General features: G+C 34.7%; 1 long non-coding RNA gene across 1 annotated transcript in view; it reads right to left on the bottom strand.

Moving 5' to 3' along the window:
* The window catches only part of LOC109367306, a 21,920-nt gene extending 13,064 nt beyond the window's left edge, over positions 1-8,856 (bottom strand). Inside the window, exon 1 of the long non-coding RNA XR_004159607.1 lies at positions 8,717-8,856. This is a non-coding gene — a long non-coding RNA (uncharacterized LOC109367306). The remainder of the gene's footprint in view (positions 1-8,716) is intronic.
* Between the last annotated feature and the right edge of the window lie 926 nt (positions 8,857-9,782).

A 9,782-nucleotide genomic window follows, 5' to 3' on the forward strand; every position in this document is an offset into this window, starting at 1 on the left:
TTATGAACACATTAAAGGATTTGGCATTTTTCCTGATGTTTTTTTTCAATACATTTTTAAAATCTACGCTCAACTGAAACAGTTATGAATACTATCAAGAAAGCAAAATTATATTTTCTTCTCTGTCTATAAATAGCACTATATCATTCAATGATGATTAAAATAATCTCAAGAAGTACTGGAGTATAGTCATCTTTTCTCTTTATTGTTAATACAAAAGCGTAGGGAAATATTTGCCACAGCACATTCTGAGATTTTATATCTATATTTTAAATACTCCTGTCTTATACAGTTCAAATTTTTGTCAAAATATGAAACAAAACAGACAAGGGAACAGAAAAAAAAAGTCTTTGAAATATTCCTACAACATACGGGCATCACCTTCGGCTACTTGATTATTTTTGTGCCACACTGAGAAAAAGAAATTGATTTGGACTTTGTTCTACTTTCAAGGTCAGTGAATGGTCTGTGATTTAGAATAAAGGTTGTCAACCGAGATTATTTCAGTATCCTGTGTCGTGAAGAGTATGGTGTAATGTCAATATCTGATTTCAGTCTACAAGTCTGTATGGAATGTCAGATCATTTCCAAAACTGAAATTTTTCACTGGCAAAAAAAGGTATTCTGTGCTATAAAAATTCTCGTCAGACTTGCTCCTGTTGAAAGTATGCCAGACAAATTCAATACACTATAAGCATAGCATGAACTGGAAGGCCCTGTGTTGCTCACTGTGGATTTGATATACCTGGATGGGTTCCAGAGAAAAATAATAGCACATATCAGGGTGTATATATACACAAGCTCTGCATTTAGCACATTTTGCATTAAATAATTAAAAAACAACCCCTTGAAAATTATGTCATAGATTTATACTGAAGGAATAAAAACATATGCATATCTGCGCTATTTTACATACTGCTTTAATACTTGCTTTCCAAGTAGCTAAACTCTAATGACAATAAAAGTAAGTAGTAAGGAAATTTGGCTAAGTATTCCTGTTTTCTTTTTTAAGTGGGCCTCCTAAATACAGACAAGAGTACTAACAGTAATGTACTCTCAGTACATTTTTTAGAGAGGTGTGGGTGAGAAAACAAACATTTTTGCAAACCATGGCCCAATGGTACCCATTCCAGTGCAGATATGGAGAATGGAGAATGCAAGAATTCTTCAGCCCTTCTATGCTGACAAAGCAGGTTGGCCACAAAAGGTTATAAATGTTTGAGAACTGAGCTGGGCTAAATGCTGGTCCCATGGAAGAAACCCCTACTAATGTTTTGGAGAGGAATTGCAGTGCCTTGGGAAAGAGCAAGATCCTAGTAAAAAGGGACTTTTCAGCGCAGATATTGAGCTGGCCAATGCCAAAAATAAATCTTCATGTATAATTTTAGTAGCTGTCATTTGGACGTCTTAAACCTTGGCAGCTTGTTGTGATTAGATTATATAAAGTCTCTCTAATCTCTTTTGTATGTGTATACCTATACTGAAATTATGGTATTATTTCTAAGTTAAACAGGGAGAAATGACAAAAGAACCATGCCTGGGAGTAAAATTCCAATTTAAGTGTAAGCTTGTGCCTAGCCACTTACTCATATGAATTATATAGAAGCCATGGATACTCTGGGTGTAAATTCAGGTAGAACTTCACTACTAATTTATGAATGTCTTGCATTCCTGTGAGAAGAAAAAACAAACCTTGAGATATTACTGCCTTATAAGAACATCCCCTTTGTGGCATAATCTTTTAGAAAAAAAATAAATCATATCTCATCTTTTTGTAAATTGACCTGTAAGTTGCTGGCAGCAAATCAATAGGATACAAATGAAAAATAATAATGCAATAACAATGTTATGTATTATCTTGGACCCCAGATGAAAACTTGTAAAATGATCAATATGATAAAGATTCAGTATTGTTACTCTTTCAGAAAGAAATGACAAAATAGCATAGATTTCAAAAGGTGGCTTTGAAAAATTACAACTCATCTACTAAAAAATGAAAAGATAAACCCACATATAAAATATTTCCTTGTTTGTTTCCTTTCCCCTAGACTTCTATTACTTTGAAATAGATTAAAATAGAGCAATTTTATTTTGAGGGAGAAAAATTGAGCATCCTTAAGAAACATCCATTTTAGCTGTATCCCAACAAGCTTAATGAATGAAAACTTGATACATACAAGAGAAATATGAAAACTAGTGGTTTCCATGAATTTCCATGAACATGTGCTAACAAGCTCAACTGATTAAAAAAAAAAAAAAATTCTAGCAGAGCGTTTGTTAAACAGAACAAACTCAGTGAAGCTCAGGAGCTGGTTACATCAATGCTTTGTGTACCAAATGCTGTTTTGCGCAATATCTGCAAATCTTGTCTGGATCTCAAGGTCAAGAAGGACTATACTTCTCCTATGACCAATAAATAAATAAATAAATAAATAAATAAATAAATCCAAGTATCACCTACTAAAAATGTTATGTGTTTTTCACCAATTTAAAACTGTACACAAATTCAGCCAAGCTCCAAAAATGACTCATACCTAAAAGAAATGGTAAGATTTTCAGTATTTCCTTTCAGGAATTAAGGTAGTTTTTGTTGTTGTTTGTTTGTTTTTCATCTTCGTTGCTGGTGTTGTTTCCTTATTTCAATGACTGAAGGCTTGTCAAGCATATTTATAATTTAAAAGAAAGTTAAAAAAATGCTAGTGTAAAATAAATAGTTTTTACACTGGAAATTAATAAATAATTACACTCAACTTTGAAATATCTTCATGTTGAGGTATCAATCAGTGCAAATGAGAGATGAAGAAACTGACCCTTTATCTGTGATGTATTCCAAGATGCTTAGAAGAAAAACTATTAATAATTACAAATGATTGATTAACACTCAGTGTATTTTAGCGGCACATTCATTGCTTATGTTTTCCATGTATTTGTTAAAGAACAAAACTTCAGAAAGCGCAAGAGGCACAGACTAATAGTGTGAAACTACATCTCTCTACTAAAGTAAAGAGAACTTGCAAGAAAACAAAGAAATAGGAAAAACATCATCCAAGATCTTAGAGTTTTGTTTGAAATAATTTAAGCTTCTGACCTCTATAGTTGTAAAATATAATCTCTCTAATGTGAATTAACCAGAGAACAATTCATGTTTTTCAATACAATCTAGCAAAGTCAGAATCCATGGTTGAGAACAAACATAACCTCACACCACTATTTTACACATATCACGTACAGACCACACCAAGGTCTAAGAAAAAATGATTTTTAATGCCACCTTCTGGCTGGTGCATGTGTAAGCCAACAGTCAATACTAAGGCCAAGAACTGCAAGGCACCTTGTTAAGCATTAATCATGAATGATACTTATTTATCCCTATAGGCTTCATGATGCTTTTTAGATGAGCAGGAACACAAAGACCTCACCTTGGGGATTTTAAAATTAAAATGAATCAATAAAAATCAGGCAATAAAGTGAGAGGGAATGAAGACAGAACTGAAGAGAAGTGTTAAATTTATGCGAGGGCAACATTTACATGGAAGAGTCTTGCTGTTCCTGCATGTTTTCTTACAAGTACAAGGTAAAGAGCTGTCTCTCATATTATTATTAGTATCTACCCCAGACACCTAATTGTGCAATATTTTTATAAATGAAAGCATGAAAAAGTTGTGTTTTCTCAGAACTATGTAAAATAACTTGCACAATCAATGCAGAACACAACAGTTACCCTTCAATTTCACTTGTATTTTCATTCTGGATTAGTAGATGTAGAGTGAAAATAAAATGCCTTTTTTGAAAGGCAACCAAAAGCTACAGTTTTCAAATTTCTGTTTCTGTTCAGAGCTTTATTACAATTTCATATGAATAACTTCTTAGCTTAGAGATTTACACAATTGCTTAAAGATGCATTTAAAGTCATTTATCTCCATATAGGTGCATTGCTGTAGGAATTTTAAAGCTATTTCAATATTATTTCACAGCCCATTGTTACAAGAACAGATCTGAGATGGCCATGTAGCTGCAACTCCAAGACATACCACCATCTATAGGGTGACATATGACAGTCCCGTGTTTCTTCCATTTAAATCTCACATATTTAATTTTCTATGACTTGATTATAAAGAATAAAAATCTTGCTAACTGTGCAAAATTTTAATATCTGTGGCCCACCAGACCATGCAGATGTTGGAAATTATTGCTACAAGACTGTACCTGTCAGAGTACAGTATGATTCTCTCATCTTAATATGTATATATATTAGAAATTCATGTAGAAATTCATGTTTCCAGTGTTTTTGTTTTTTCTTTTTTAAGAATCTGCCTCACCCTTTGTAAATGTCATATTTTGAAAATTAGAACCATCTCAAAATTGAAAAATCCTTTTAAGCACCTTGAAAAAATCAAAATTATTTGTGGAAGGAAGATGAATTTTTAGACAGTTGCAATTACCGACTGTTTAGAATCATTGAATCATAGAATTGCAAGGTTGGAAATGATGTTTGAAGCATTTAAGGAAAGAAATCCACAGGCCTTATTTGCACATGTCCCAAAATAGTTTTGTCCTTTATTCCACCCTTCTGTCTCGCTTATGGTGTTTTATCCGAAGAGACAAAAAGTACAAGTTGCAAGAAATACCTTATTTTGAGAATATCTTTGCCAGTTATTCCATGAAAATAAAACAAACAAACTAACTAACTAACAACAACAAAACCCCCACATCACTATGAGGAAAACACTTTGACATCTAAGAGTAGTAGTAGCTTGTTTCCATACTCTGTTGGCCAACACTACATTTAATAGAAGTCCACTTTGCCATCTCATGTCTGCTAACCACAACATAATCCCCTACTGCTTCTCACTGTCATTTTGCTGCAGATGAATGTGTGAATATGCCCACAGCTCCTTTGGGCAGAAGATTTTATTTGGAGAAGGAGCATCTGAATATGATTTAAGCTGTATTAGGTAAAAGTCCAATACCAGCCATTGCTTGGGAACAGAAATGAAAATATCTTATCCAAACAGATAGAAACTTCTAAGTCTGAGCACACTTTCAGCTGTAAGATTTGACTTTCTAAGCTATTTTTTTTCCATTGAAGACTTCATAAGAAAATTTTCTGGATGTATTTACAGGCAATTTCAAAAGAGGAGCAAAATTAACCCTGTCAGTACAGAGGTCTGTGGAATTTAGGTTGACATACTTTGTGCATCTGGGAAGAAATTTCCTGCAAGAGGTGCCGTTAGCTTACAGCAATATGAAAACAACAAACGAAACCTCTTGGTGCACCTTATGTATGGCATTTTGGAAATGCCAGTATCAGTACTGTGCCTTGTAAGGACATGCTCTGCCTGAGTCTGCTAGTTACGAATACAGTCCCTGGCATCCATCCAAGGGTCCTGTCATTTTGATCACATTTTGGCAAGAATTCAGTGGGTTTCCTGGCCTAGTAGTCATCCTGCAGACCTGGTCTGGCACTGGTTGCCACAGAACATGAAACAGAAGCAGAATTAGTACCCATTTACCTTCTGTCTTGTATAAATCTCCCCTAGGAATGCGAAAGATTCGGCGTTGCAAGTTTCTAACTGTAGACTTGAAATAGTGCAAGAAAAAAGACAGGCTGCTGGATAGATAAGGAAAAAGTTTACAGTGGAAATGACACAGCTTCAATTTTAAAAAAGCTAGGAAAATATGTCTCATAAATATTCTTTTCTACAGTCATGGCTAGTTATTGCCTTGCTATGCTAAATCATAGCTATATATATTCAGAAACCAAGAAACCAGTTCTCTTCATCTGCTATGAAACTAAACAATATTCTGTTTTCTGTTTCCAAGTAGGCTGTTAAACCACACAAAGTATTTTTATTTTTAAATTCTATTTCTTAGGTTTTTTTAACTGCTGGACTTTTCTGTATGACTTATGTCCAGTAAGAGCAGCTTAAGCTCATTGAAACTGGAAGTACCAAATACTACAGTTCCCTAACTGAAAATGAATGCAATTAGTTTTGAAATCTTTTATACAATGCAAAATTATCTTCACCTAATTTCTACAGCTGGCATAACTCGGACTATTTCAACAGCTTAGCATAATGGTTTTAGTCAAGTGGAACAGTATCTTAATTTTTCATTTTTTGTGCTCAGGTGTTAGTATTAAAAGTCATAATGTGAAGCAAAACAGAGATAATTCAAAAAAAGAAAGAGCAAAAAAGGAAAAAACAAGGGAAGTTAGGAAAAAAAACCACCACACTATCTCTGAGTCAGCTCTGTATGGAAGATTTGGAAGTGTCCTTAGTCTTCTCAATTTTCTGAGAAGTCTCAAGAACATAAGGGGCAGTAAGTCACATGTGTAAATATAAAAATGCTCTCTGCTTTAGTTCAACAGTATTGAAGGCAACATTTACTTGCTTCCTTATATTTTTGGTTAGGTATTGACAAAGTGACAAATTTTGCAGAGATGGAAAGACTACAAAGTGTTCTACAAGGCAAAATCACTTTCCAAGACAAATTTAAACTATCATCTTGCATAAAACAAGATGCAATTTTTTTTTTTAACCTAATTAGCTATTCAACTTCTGTGTCAAAAAGGGAAGAGAATTTTAACTGGATTTTTTGACTTTTATCTTTAGAAAAAAGATTTTACGACCTGCATACAGAATAGAAACTCGCTTAATGTTTCAGACATCACCATTGTGTTGAGATTACAACGGTCACAGTGTATTTGGTGCTGGGATTCAGTAACAACATTTTAAGTTGTACACTAGGAACATTTTCACAATATTGAGTTACATGGAACTTTGAAAGTATTTTCCAAACGTGGCAGGAGATGATCCTGCATTGTAAGAATCATTCATTGAGCTCTGCATGCATCAATAACACACTGATCAGTACGAATTAGATTTCTCATCACAGAATATGTGATGGATCTCCTATGGAGAACTGAAGAGTTCAAGTTGAGTCTCAACATGGTGTATGGGAATTGTTGATCATGGCCTGAACCTCTGATTGACCACCTGAGGCAAACAGTGAGTCAGCCACATAAGGAAGGGGTGGAGCCTAGCTCCATCTCTCCTAGATCCCATTTAAGTGCTGACTACCAGAGAGGAAAGATTTCTTTCTGGAGATTGCTCCTTGTGGAGTTTTCTGCAAGCCTTCAACATTGGTGAGTATTTCTATTTATTTTGATTATCTTTCCATTACAATAATCTTACTAAGCCTAACCTTTGTATACCTACTGATTCTACATGGGGATCAAAATTCTGACATCATTAAGAAAAATGTCCTTGTTTAGATTATTGAAGGGAAAAGGTAAATAAATGTTTCCTGAAAATAAATAAATAAATAAATATATTGTCCTCAACACTACTTAAACATCATTACTGCAGCCTAGTGTTGGGTAGACTAAACTAATACACTATATAAAAATTATAAACTAAGACCCTGAAAAAAAGCTAAAAGATGTGCTTCTTTTCGCTTAATTTATTCACAGTGTTATTCAGAACAAAGACACTTGATCTCTCATGTAAACCAGCAAAGAACATTATTTATCTTTAAATTGACTTCAAGGCTAGTGTAGTGCAAACTGAAATTTTTGTGTTTTTATTGAGTGGATTGAGAAGTGCTGGATTAAACTGCTTTCTTTAGATATCAACAGATAGTTTAAGGAGGTAGCTGCAAGCTGCAATTCCTTTGGGTGACTCAAGTTTCATACTTGTTCTCTTTAATAAAAGAAAGCTCACAGTACACAATTAAGAATGACAGAAATGTGGTCATGTAGTATTGGTTCTGTGATAATTTTGATTATATTTGATGCACCTAAAGTCAGTACTGCATTATGGTAGTCATGGGTAAAGCAATAGCTAACAGAACCAGGCATATATATGATAGTAACAGACTTTACTATTTATGGGCAATTTTATCCCACAAATAAATGTTCATGGTCATAATAAAAAAGACCCTGAATGCCTTCATAGTTACTGCATGATACATTTTGCATTCTTCTAATAAAATGTCATTAGTAAAAATGAAAAATGCCTCTAAAATACCTGGTCACTTATTTCAGGAAAATGGTTCAAGGGGTTGTTCTATTTATTTTGTCAAACTTAGAAAAAAAATCATTTTAATGAAGTTATTTTATGTTTTAGACCTCTTGTCCTTCTTCCAGTGGGCTTCTATAATTCCCTCTCATGATATTTCTATGCTAAGAGCAAAGGTGTTTTAGCAGTGTTGAAATATATTATGTATACAAGCCTGAAATGTGTGTGGTCTGTAGTTTGAATAAGTGTAAAGCTGTAGGAATGCATGATCAAAGTAGCTGCAACAGCTTTTTCAATAACCTTTCCATTGCAAAATTAAATTAAAAACCAATTTTGAAGAATTCTACTTTCAAATGGTTTGCTTCTAATCAAGGAGGTAGGCATTGTTTGACTGGCACTAGCATCTTGCCCTCCCCAGGATAAGTCCTAGTTTTTTCTACAATGAGTCCACTGTCACCTCACAAGATTTCTTTAAGCAATCTAGAGCAACACAGTTATGGCTGATAGCTAAATAGGTCCTGATTGTACCCTTACCATTAGCACAAGGAGGCAAGTAACCCATCAGGACAAGAAAATGTTCATTTGTATGCTATACCACTTCACCTCAAAGCTGTTTCCTCTGCCCATCCAGTGATGCTGTTACACCACCATCTCGTGGATGTAAAGCCCTAGAAAATCATGCCCCAACATCTGACCTTCTCGCACCGACGCTATGCTGCTCTTTGAGGCACTGCTGGTGGTTGCTTCAGCACACTCTATGCCACCTGGTTGTCATCTTCAGAATGAAGCATTTGCTCCTTCATCTGCCCTTAAAATTGGTAGTTGTCCTTTTGAGATCCCTATACCAGAGAGAAGAAAAGGATGAGTTTTAGGCTTGCACCCTCCAGTCTTCGCTATTGCTGGGCTTGGGGCTGGATACGAATTATCTTTCCCCATTTGCTCATTATGAAGCTTCCTGCCAGGATTATTTTCCATGCCATTTGCCTTTCTATTTTTCCCCTTGCTGGCTCCAGCTTCTCTACTGCATTGAAAAAAGTTTTGTCTTTACTTTCAAGGTTCACTGTAATTTACACTCTACTTACTACTTCTCATTAACTATCCGGAAATAGACTCTCTTCTCTAATTAGTGCACAGTGCCAGTTCAAGCACCCATGTATTACACTGTTAAATGCAGATGACCATTTGCTTTCCATATTTTGGTTTTCCTCTGTGTATTTGGCAGAGGGGAACAGACATATGGTAAGAAAGACCAGTGTTAAGGCAGTAAACCCTTTGGAGAAGACTCAAGCTTTTGTTACAAGCCTGAAAAGTGATTTGCACAAAGTACCTACAGCTAATCTGCATAAATAAGCAAGAGTGAAATAAAGGAGACTAATGAACATACAACATGTAAATATATTCTTAATAGCATTTCTATACATAAAATATGTAGCGCAGTGACATTATGCACTGAGAAAGAAAGATGGACCACAGGAATAAAAATGGAAGTTGGCGGAGTTGTAAAATGTGTTTCTGACCAGACTGCATTGTGAAAATACCTAATCTCCATAATATATTAAGCTATTTGTCTCTTTAAGGCATACATAGACTGACTCGCAATTTCTTGAACTAACGGTCCTTCTATTACTTTCAAGGTGTTTTGGAAGAGGCCACAAGAATTTATGCATTTGTTCACTTTGAGGAGTTTAGAAAAATGACATATTGCAGCATAAATGACAAACCAAGATGGTTTCTTCAAATGCTTGGTAGCTGTCAGTTTTA

The sequence above is a fragment of the Meleagris gallopavo genome, chromosome 4, assembly GCF_000146605.3.
Source record: "Meleagris gallopavo isolate NT-WF06-2002-E0010 breed Aviagen turkey brand Nicholas breeding stock chromosome 4, Turkey_5.1, whole genome shotgun sequence".
NCBI classification, from domain to species: Eukaryota; Metazoa; Chordata; class Aves; order Galliformes; family Phasianidae; genus Meleagris; species Meleagris gallopavo.